Genomic DNA, 9,696 nt, shown 5'->3' on the forward strand with positions numbered 1-9,696 from the left:
TGTCAGCAATTTGGTCTCTGGTTCCTTGGCCTTTTCTGAATCCAGCTTGAATATCTGGAAGTTCTCAGTTCATGTACTGTTGAAGCCTAGCTTGGGGAATTTTGAGCATTACTTTGCTAGTGTGTGAGTTGAGTGCAATTGTGTGGTAGTTTGAACATTCTTTGACTTTGGCTTCCTTTGGGATTGGAATGGAAACTGACCTTTTGCAGTCCTGTGGCCACTGCTGAGTTTCCCAAATTTGCTGTCATATTGAGTGCAGCACTTTCACAGCATCATCTTTTAGGATTTGTAACAGCTCAGTAAGAGTAAGTAGTGGTTCTAAACTTGTGCTTAGAGTAGGAAGAGATGCTACACAGGTAGAAACGCATGTATGTGTTAATAGCATGTGTATTGGGCTCAAACACAGAATATCTCTTACAGTGTGCATCGAATTCACGGTAGTTCCGGGTTTCCCTCCTTTTCTAACCATTCTCACGCCCTCACCCGTACTGATTTCAGTTTGGCCTCATCAGTTCTGGGTCAGTCACCTTTCTTGGCCAGAGGGTGTGTGGCAGGTATTTTAGAATCCTGGGCCATCAGGTCTGTGTCGCAGCTGCTCCTCTTTTGCATGAAAGCATCCCAGACGGTACCTAAGGATGACTGTGGCTGTATCAACACACCCTTATTTACACAAACAGGCTTGGGGCTGGATGGCCATAGTCTGCCCACCTCTGACCTGGAGAATTTTCTGTACCAGCTCCTGCAGTACATAAAGTCAAGCTGCTCTCTCACAAAAGGGCAGTTTGCGAAGAAAAGTGAACAGATAAACTGCTTTAAAGAAAGAAATATTTTATGAAAATTTGAATGTCTAGTCAAGGCTATGGTTTTTCCTGTGGTCATGTATGGATGTGAGAGTTGGACTGTGAAGAAGGCTGAGTGCTGAAGAATTATTGCTTTTGAACTGTGGTGTTGGAGAAGAATCTTGAGAGTCCCTTGGACTGCAAGGAGATCCAACCAGTCCATCCTAAAGGAAATCAGTCCTGGGTGTTCATTGGAATGACTGATGAAGCTGAAACTCTAATCCTTTGGCCACCTGATGTGAAGAGTTGACTCATTGGAAAAGACTCTGATGCTGGGAGGGACTGGGGGCAGGAGGAGAAGGGGACGACAGAGGATGAGATGGCTGGACAGCATCACAGACTCGATGGATGTGAGTTTGAGTGAACTCTGGGAGTTGGTGATGGACAGGGAGGCCTGGTGTGCTGCAGTCCATGGGATCGCAAAGAGTCGGACACGACTGAGCGACTGAACTGAACTGAGCATACAAATAGGCACATAGTGTGGAATTTGGCAGAAAATTTAAAATGGTGGTGTTTTTAAAAAGCTCCTCTGAGCCATGCTTTTCTCTCCAATAAATTGGGGATCATATTAGCTCCTATTTCCTAGGGCTCTGGTGACAGTTACATGAGCTCATCTACGTAAAGTGCTCAGCACCATGAGTGACAGGCGGAGGCGACTGGGAAATGTCACCATTTATCTAACATCAGCAGTAACCGATCGGTTAATCTGGCCCAGGCAGGGGAGGTGTCCTGTGGACAGGGCACTGGGCACCCTGAGATTCAAAGTGCCCAGAGGACGCTGCACAGAGCCAAGAGTCCCCAAGATCCACTGATGAGATTGCTCCATGAGACTGTGCTCTTTCAGGCTCTCACAGCAGCGAGCCCACAGCCTCACTTCTGAAGGCTGCAGTGTATGATCATTCTGATAATCTAAGAGATCTAAAGCGTTTCCCTGGTGGCTCGTTGGTGAAGAATCTGCCTGCCGTGCAGGAGATGCAGGAGTTGTGGGTTCAATCCCTGGATCAGGAAGATCCTCTGGGGAAGGAAATGGCAACCCACTCCAGTATTCTTGCCTGGAAAATTCCATGGACAGAGGAGCCTGGTGGGCTACAGTCTATGGGGTGGCAAAGAGTTGGACAGGACTGAGCACTCAGCACAGCACAAGAAATCTAAGCCAGTCCCGACACAGATCCTTCGGTGACCATGGAAACGTTCTGTATCTGTGGCGTCCAGTGCAGTAGCTACTGGCCATGTTGGGCCCCTGAAATGTCCTGGATTCCATTACATTGAAGGATCCACATGAAGTGATTGTGCTGGAGGCAAGAAAATTAAACCCGGATCCCTCTCAAATGCAATTCCATGGTCACTGAAGGGTCTGTGTCATGACTGGTTTCCTGGGCACTTTCCATCTGTCAGGTGTGGTACTGAGAACTTTACATAGATGAGCTCAAGTAACCTTCACCAGAGTCCTATAAAATAGGAAAGAAAATGACCCCTAATTTATAGGAAAGATACCTAGGCTCATGAAAGCTGTTTTTAAAGGTGGTTGTTTCAAATTTTGCACATATGTCAAGAATATATTACTATTTTTATATTTTACTTCACAGGATTTAAATTTTCATAAACTATTTTTTTAAAAAAGCATGTCTGTTCACATTTCTGCCCAACCTGCACCTTTTACTTAGAAAAGAACTACAGTCTTTAATTCTTTAATGGAGATGTCCATGCATCATAACCAACATGAACCTTGTAATGAGGGGTGCACGTGATTGCGTGGACCCCTTTTCCAAAAATCCCATGTAAACTGACGTCTCACCTACCTGTTTGGAGCAGTCACTCACAGCTCTCCGAGAGGCTGTCTCCTGGGCTATAATCCCCACTAAATCCCCAGATAAAATGAAAACTCACAGCTCTCACGTTGTGTGTTTTCACCTCAGTGAAAAACCTCTATGGATTTTGTGGTGGTGGTTGTTAACTGGCACTATTGTGGCTATAGATACATGCTACACACATATTCCAAGTATTTCTGCAGCATCTGAAGAGTTGTGTGAAGGGAATGTTGGAAGGTCTGAGTGTTGAAAGAGGCTCTTTGACTCACAATTGTGTGGCCGTCTGGGAATCTCCCCGTGTCCACCTCTGTGAGGTGGATACCATGATGGCTAAGGGCGTAGACTCTGGAGCCAGCCTGCCTGGGTTTGAATGTTGGCTTGGCTCCTTCTGATCTGTGTGACCTGAAGCAAGTGATGTGGACTCTCTGTTCTCTTATCTCAGAGAGAGGGATAATAATAGAACGCAATTAAGGGAATCAAAATGTGTAAAGACATTAGCTCAGTGCCTCCCACATGGACGGTGCTCTAAAATGTTCATCATTCTAAATATTTGTGTAAAAAGGGAGGAGAGCCTAGTCAGTGGGAGAGAGATACAGAACTGAAGAATAAGTTTATTCACTCGTGTAATCACCACAGCCTGCTGCTGGGGATAAATGAACATAAAAGATCTCGTCAGTGATGGAAACAATAGCCACTCTCCTTTGCTATAAAAGGGCTTCCCTGATGGCTCAGTGAGTAAAGGATCTGCCTTTAATGCAGGAGACACAGGAGATGCAGGTCCAATCCCTGGGTCGGGAATATCCCCTGGAGAAGGGAATGGCAACCCACTCCACTAGTGTTGCCTGGAAAAACCCATGGACAGAGGAGCCTGGCGGGCTACAGTCCACGGGGTCGCGGAGTTGCACTAAGTACTACACAACTTTGCTCTAATGATGGCAGCTATTACGTGACACAGGCTTGCCCGGCTAGGGACTACACTTCCCAGCATCCCTTGCAACTAGATGTCACCATGTGACCTGCTCTGGCCAATGAGCTGTGAGGAAAAGTTATTTGGGCTTCTTGTAGAAGTCGCCCTTCGAAGGACTGAAACGTGTCTTCCCTTCTCATCCCCCAACTTGCCCCGAACCAGAATGTGGATTGGGTGTGGGGGGTGAGCCCTCTCCAGCCACGTGGCACAGAGCTCCGAGGTCAAAGGACCCTGGCTGCCCAACTGCACGGAGCTGCACTGCCCCGGTCCTGGGAGTTTCACACACAGACCACAGCCTTGAGAGAGACAGCAAGTTGGGTTTATTGAAGCCGCCATATTGGGGGTTTCACATCACAGAAGCCCAGCATGCATGTTTGGGGGGCGCGCGGGTGGCCTGGAGCGGGAGGCCGGGGGTGTCCTCAGGATTCAGGAGATGTAGAGGACGCTGAGGCAGCACAGGGGACACTCCCAGGCCTGGATCTCCTTATACTTTGCACGAGGCTTCGCAGGGGAGGTATACTTGGAGCCACCTCTCGAACTTCCAGGAGAAGGTTGCGAATCAAACTCGGAGTCTTTCGAATCCATGTAGAAAGCGAAGCAAAAACCCGGCTGGAAGGAAAGAACAGGGAGAAGAGAGGAGAACTTTAGTGCCCTGGGGGGAGGGGCTGAGCAAGGATTTCAGGGGCGACCCACCTAGGGTTGAATTCCTTCTTCGCCCAGTACAGCTGGGGATCCTGAGGCAGATAACCTGCCCTTCCCTGGCCTCAGTTTACATTTCTGTATAATGGACTATAAGTAACTGCTCCCTCACAGAGGCGTGTAAGGACTGAACAAGGTAATCCAAAAAAAGGATCATTAAATGTAACAATGTTTGCCGCTTTGTGAGAGCTGGAAACCCGTCAGCTGTGACAATGTTTGCTTTGCTGGTTTTCTTAAAACCATCTGCTTTCCTAAAAAATTAAACACTTCTTCCCAATAGAAAGCATCACCCACGGTGCTGGCAGTATTGAAGCTGTAGTGATTTCTGAGAGGACTACTATTTCTATCCAATGGTTTTTGAGCATTTAGGACGCTTTAGCGTGAATGACATATCAGGTCCCATTTAATCCTCACGAGGTGGCCTCTGATCTTATTTTTCCATCCTGCAGATGAGGAAATGGGGGTAGGGAGGCACTGGTAAGCTTTCCCACTCTGGCATTTGATCAGACGTATAGGTGGGGAACATGCAGCACTCAGGATTAGAAGTGAGTACATAACCTTGATTCTCCAGGCAAGAATACCGGAGTGGGTTGCCATGCCCTCCTCCTTCAGGGGATCTTCCCAACCCAGGGATCAAACCTGTGTCTCCTGTACTGACAGGTGAGTTCTTTACCACTAGCACCACCTGGGAAGCCCATTTTCCCAGGTAGGCGCAGCACAGATGTGAACCCACTTCTTCCTCCTAGTAACCAACCCCATGTGCGGTTCCTACCGCCCTGTTTCACAGATGGGGAAACTGAGCCACAGAGGAGTTCAAGAACTGGCCCCGGGTCCCACAGCCGGTAGTGGCTGACGCCGGGTTTGAACCCAGCGCTGAGAGTCTGGAGTTTGGGCCCTTAGCCTCAGAGGGCTGGGATGCCAGCTGGGAAGCTTGGGGTGGGCAGGATGGTGTTCCCCCCACACGGTGCCCTCACCTCTGCAGAACCGTCCTTCTCCTATTCCCAGGTTACCAGCCCTTCCCACTTGTGACATTTGGGGTCCAGATCCTTCTTGCGGTGGGTGGGGCAGGGGCTCCTGAGTATTGCAGAAATGCTAAGCAGCATTCCTGGCCACCGGATGCCATTAGCACGACCCCTTCAATTGTGACAAACAAAAATGTTTCCAGACATTGAAGGCGACCCCTGAGGGACAAACTGCCTCTGGCTGAGAATCACCGCCTCATCCCTTCCTTGTGTTCTCCAGGTATGGGGAAAGGGAGGGATCTGATTTCCTTCGCATTACTATGGTCAGGTGACCCGGCCTGAGGCCATTAGGGTCCTGCGTCACCTCAGCTGATTGGTTCCGTGGAGGACACAGGACCTGGAAAGACCAATCAGAATGCTCTCTGCTTCTAGGTTAGCTGATGATTGGTTCCGTGGTGAGCAAAGGACCTGTAAGGACCAATCAGAATGCTCTCTGCTTCTGGATTAGCTGATGATTGGTTCAGTGGAGAGACACAGGACCTGGAAGGACCAATCAAAAGGCTCTCTGCTTCTAGGTTAGCTGATGATTGGTTCAGTGGTGAGCAAAGGACCTGGAAGGACCAATAAGATTCTCTCTGCTTCTAAGTTATTTAGTGCTTCAAGTGTCTCTCCAATGAGTTCCTATTAGAAATGGGAAAGTCAGATATTATTCAGTGGAGAAATGGAACAAGCATCTTGGCCCAATGGATCAAAATTCGCATCACCAGTGATAGCGCACAGACCTCATGTGCATCGAAATGTGATGTTCTGAGAAGGACACGGCGTCACAGGTGGTGCTCCAGAGATCATAGCTTATCCTGAGTCTCATTCACAGGGAGATGGTAAAAAATATACCCAATAAACCACATATGGGATGGGTGTGACTCTGGACTTCAAAATGGTCAGGGCCATAAAAAGCAAACAAGGCTTAGGAGACTGTCTAGCTTAAAAAAAACTACAGATACGTTACTAAGTACAATCTCTGCCCTAGACTAGGCCTTGTGTTGGAGGGAGAATGCCAGATGGACAGTATGTAGCATATTGTTAATATCAAAACCAGCACAGGGATAAGATGCAGCGTGTATCAGGGTTGAATGAGGGAAGGTGACAATAACCCCACCCTGTATAATAGAATATTGTATCTAAGGCGATGCACTTAGGTATGTTATGTGTATATATACTGCAACAAATATACACATATATGCATAATATATACATATATAATATACATATATATTATTTCTTTTATTAAAGAAAATATGTAAATAGAAAAAATGTTAGCAACTGGCGAATTTGGATGATCTTTATACCGTCTGTGACTCATTTTCTTTTCTAATATAATTTCTAAAGAGTCCTCCCACGACTGTTGCAGGCACTAGTAGGAAAGACGTTCTCGAAGGCATCTGACCCAGGGCCTCCCCTGACCCCTCTCACCAGGGTCCCTCCAGCCTCCCCTCGTGCCTGTTAAGAAGCCCAGAGATAGAGCCGACGCCTCATTGGCCAAGGGCAAGTCACGTGCCAGCCCAGGGCCAATCACCGGGAACCTTGGCACTGCCGGCTCTGATTGGTCAGGGGCGTACCTGGAGCTAGTCAGAGGATGGGATCAGATCCACCCAAAGTGGGTGGAGACCGGTGGTCCCCCAGAAAAGTCAAGAGGGTTAGCAGGAGAAGGAGGACTGGTACCCAGGTGGACAAGGCCACAGCTGCCTCCGCAGGAGGGACCGTTCCCTAATTCATTCCTTCATTTAATCAGCCCGAGTGTATACAGTGCTGGACATGGGTTACATTTGATCTAGACAGGGGACATGTCACTGAACAACACGGGGCTTCCCGCTGCCATCCTCCCCCTGAACTACTCTCTTAAGGGGGACAGATTAGGAACAAATAGATAAATGGTATAATCTCAAGCAACAATAATAAAGCTGAAGAAATTCAGCAAGGCAAGGGGTTGGGCATGCAGTGTCAAGGGAGGCTTCATGAAGGAGGTGACATTGGAGCAGAGGTTGGAATTAGCAAAGAGAAGGAGGCAGGAAAGAGGGCAGGACCCTCAAGGAAAACCATCCCCTTCACAGGATGGGGCCACATCTGGGACGAGGGAGGGGCAAGGGGCACCCGGGCACCCAAGGGTCTCTGCTGGGTGGAGAGGGTGGGCGATGAGCCTGACCTCTCAGGCCCAGGGTTCTCTGGTCAAAGGAGAAAACAAGCAGACTCACCATGGGGCACGTCGGCACCTGTTTGGCTGACACTCTTGCATTCTTTCTGGCGGGCTCCCTTCGCTGACCGGTGGTTCTCTCAAAAGGCAGGGCTGAGCGAGGAAGAAAGAGGCATGAGGCCCTCTCGCCTGCTGAGGCTTGCGAAACTCGATAATAATAAAATGTTCATCATGAAACCAGTGACGATGGCTAATACACGTGGAGGACCTGCTGTGTGTCAGGCACAATTTTAAGTATTTTGCAGGTATTAGCTTGTTTGGTTGTTCATGATAACTCTCTGAGATGGGCACTATATTCATCCAACTTTAGAGAGAAGGAAACGGAGAGGTTAGGACACTTGCGGGAGGTTGCACAGCAGTCCCTGCAGAGATGCATGAAGTTGCATCCTGAAGGTCCACAGGAACAGACAGGGAATGTCAGCGAGTGGAGAGGCTGGAGTTAGACAACGGGGGCTCTGGAGATATGACGCCCTGGGGCACCCGTGCCCAGGAGGAAGGCACAGCTGATACGCAGGTGCCAGTGGGCACGTCTCTCCAGAAAACACTTGGGATTCCCTGAAGAAGACAGACATGTCGATTTGGAGTGAAAGTCCCTGCTATTTGAAAGCTGCCCACAAATCCATCTATTTGCTTACAGACTCCTCCACTCCTGAGAATGGAAGCCGGCCTCTCTGGAGGACCATCCAGGCCACCTGTGCAAACGTCCCCTCGGACGCTGCCACCTCCCTTTTTAAACATGTAGTCCTGGATCCACTCCCCTGGTGCAATGTGACCCAAGTATAGTCCTATTTCCATCTGCATTTATTGTCATCGTCAAAGACTGGGAATAACCCAAATGGCCACCTGCAGGAACCTGGTCAAGCTTCCCTGAAGGCTCAGTGGTAAAGAATCCACCTGCCAGTGCAAGAGACACAGGAGACCTGGGTTCAATCCCTGAGTCGGGAAGATCCCCTGGAGAAGGAAATGGCAACCCACTCCAGTATTCTGGCCTGGAAAATTCCATGGACAGAAGAGCCAGGCAGGGTTACAATCTGTAGGGTCGCAAAGAGTCAGACACGACCGAAGCAACTTAGCACACATATAGCACAGAGAGACGTGGAATCCCAGGCAGCTGGAACACAAACTGGGCGTCTTGTGGGGGAGGGTCCTAGAGATGGACAGGGGGCACGGTGCTTAAGGTCAAAGACCCCCAGGCCAGAGGGATTCAGATCCCATCGTGAGCTATTTATTCACTTTCACCCTTCAGATTTCCCATCTGGAAAACGAGGTAATTCCTGTCCCTCCCTCATTGTGAAGCTTGCGTGACTGGATGTGTGGAAAGCCTTGGGACTGTGACTGGAAGATTCTGTGTCAGAGCAGAAATAAATGAAACCAAACACTGAAGGAAGTTGCATGTGCAGTACACACCCGTATATCAGACATAAATACACAGTAACAGATACATGCACATCCTTGTCTCCATGAGTGAGCATAGAACATTCTGGAAGACTGGACAAGGAGCTGGGAAGTAGCTGTCTGGGGAAGGAACTACAAAGCTGAGCGACGGAGAGGCATGTCTGTGTTTTGTGTGATGGTTATAAGCTGCTACAGATTTGATAAAATACGTGGGGGAAGACACGGTGGACTGGACCAGTATCTGTTGTACCATCGTCACGTCAGCTACAACAGCTGGGCGCCCCTCAGGGCCCCCTCCTTCAGAGAGCAGCGGCAGACACTCGGGCTTGGGGCCAGTCTTCAGGGTCATTGCTTCCCCATCGCCTGTGCCCTGGAGACCTCCCCACTCCCGCCTGACCACAGATTCCGCCCCACGTGGGTCTCACCTCTTCTCTGCGGAGGTCTGGTCTGCACCTCCTCCCTTCCCTGGCCCCCGATGGTGCTCAGAGGCAGCATCATGGCACCACAGGTGCTCCCTGCGGACAGGAGACAGTTAGTGCCTGGGCGGTGGAGCCGGGGGGCCTGGGTGTGGCTCTCAGAGCTCGGGTGGACTCAGACAGCTCCATCCCCTCCCACGTCTCCGGGTCCCCAGCATCCAAGGGGACGGACGTGCTTGCAATGCACCCATTTGGGTTTCCTGCTGGTTTCCTCCAAGGCCCAGGGTGTGATCTGGGGAGAGCGGTTGTCATGGCGCTTGGCAAGGACAAGGGCAGGGCTCGTGGTACCTGGGGCTCAC

The sequence above is a fragment of the Bos taurus genome, chromosome 18, assembly GCF_002263795.3.
Source record: "Bos taurus isolate L1 Dominette 01449 registration number 42190680 breed Hereford chromosome 18, ARS-UCD2.0, whole genome shotgun sequence".
Lineage (NCBI taxonomy): Eukaryota > Metazoa > Chordata > Mammalia > Artiodactyla > Bovidae > Bos > Bos taurus.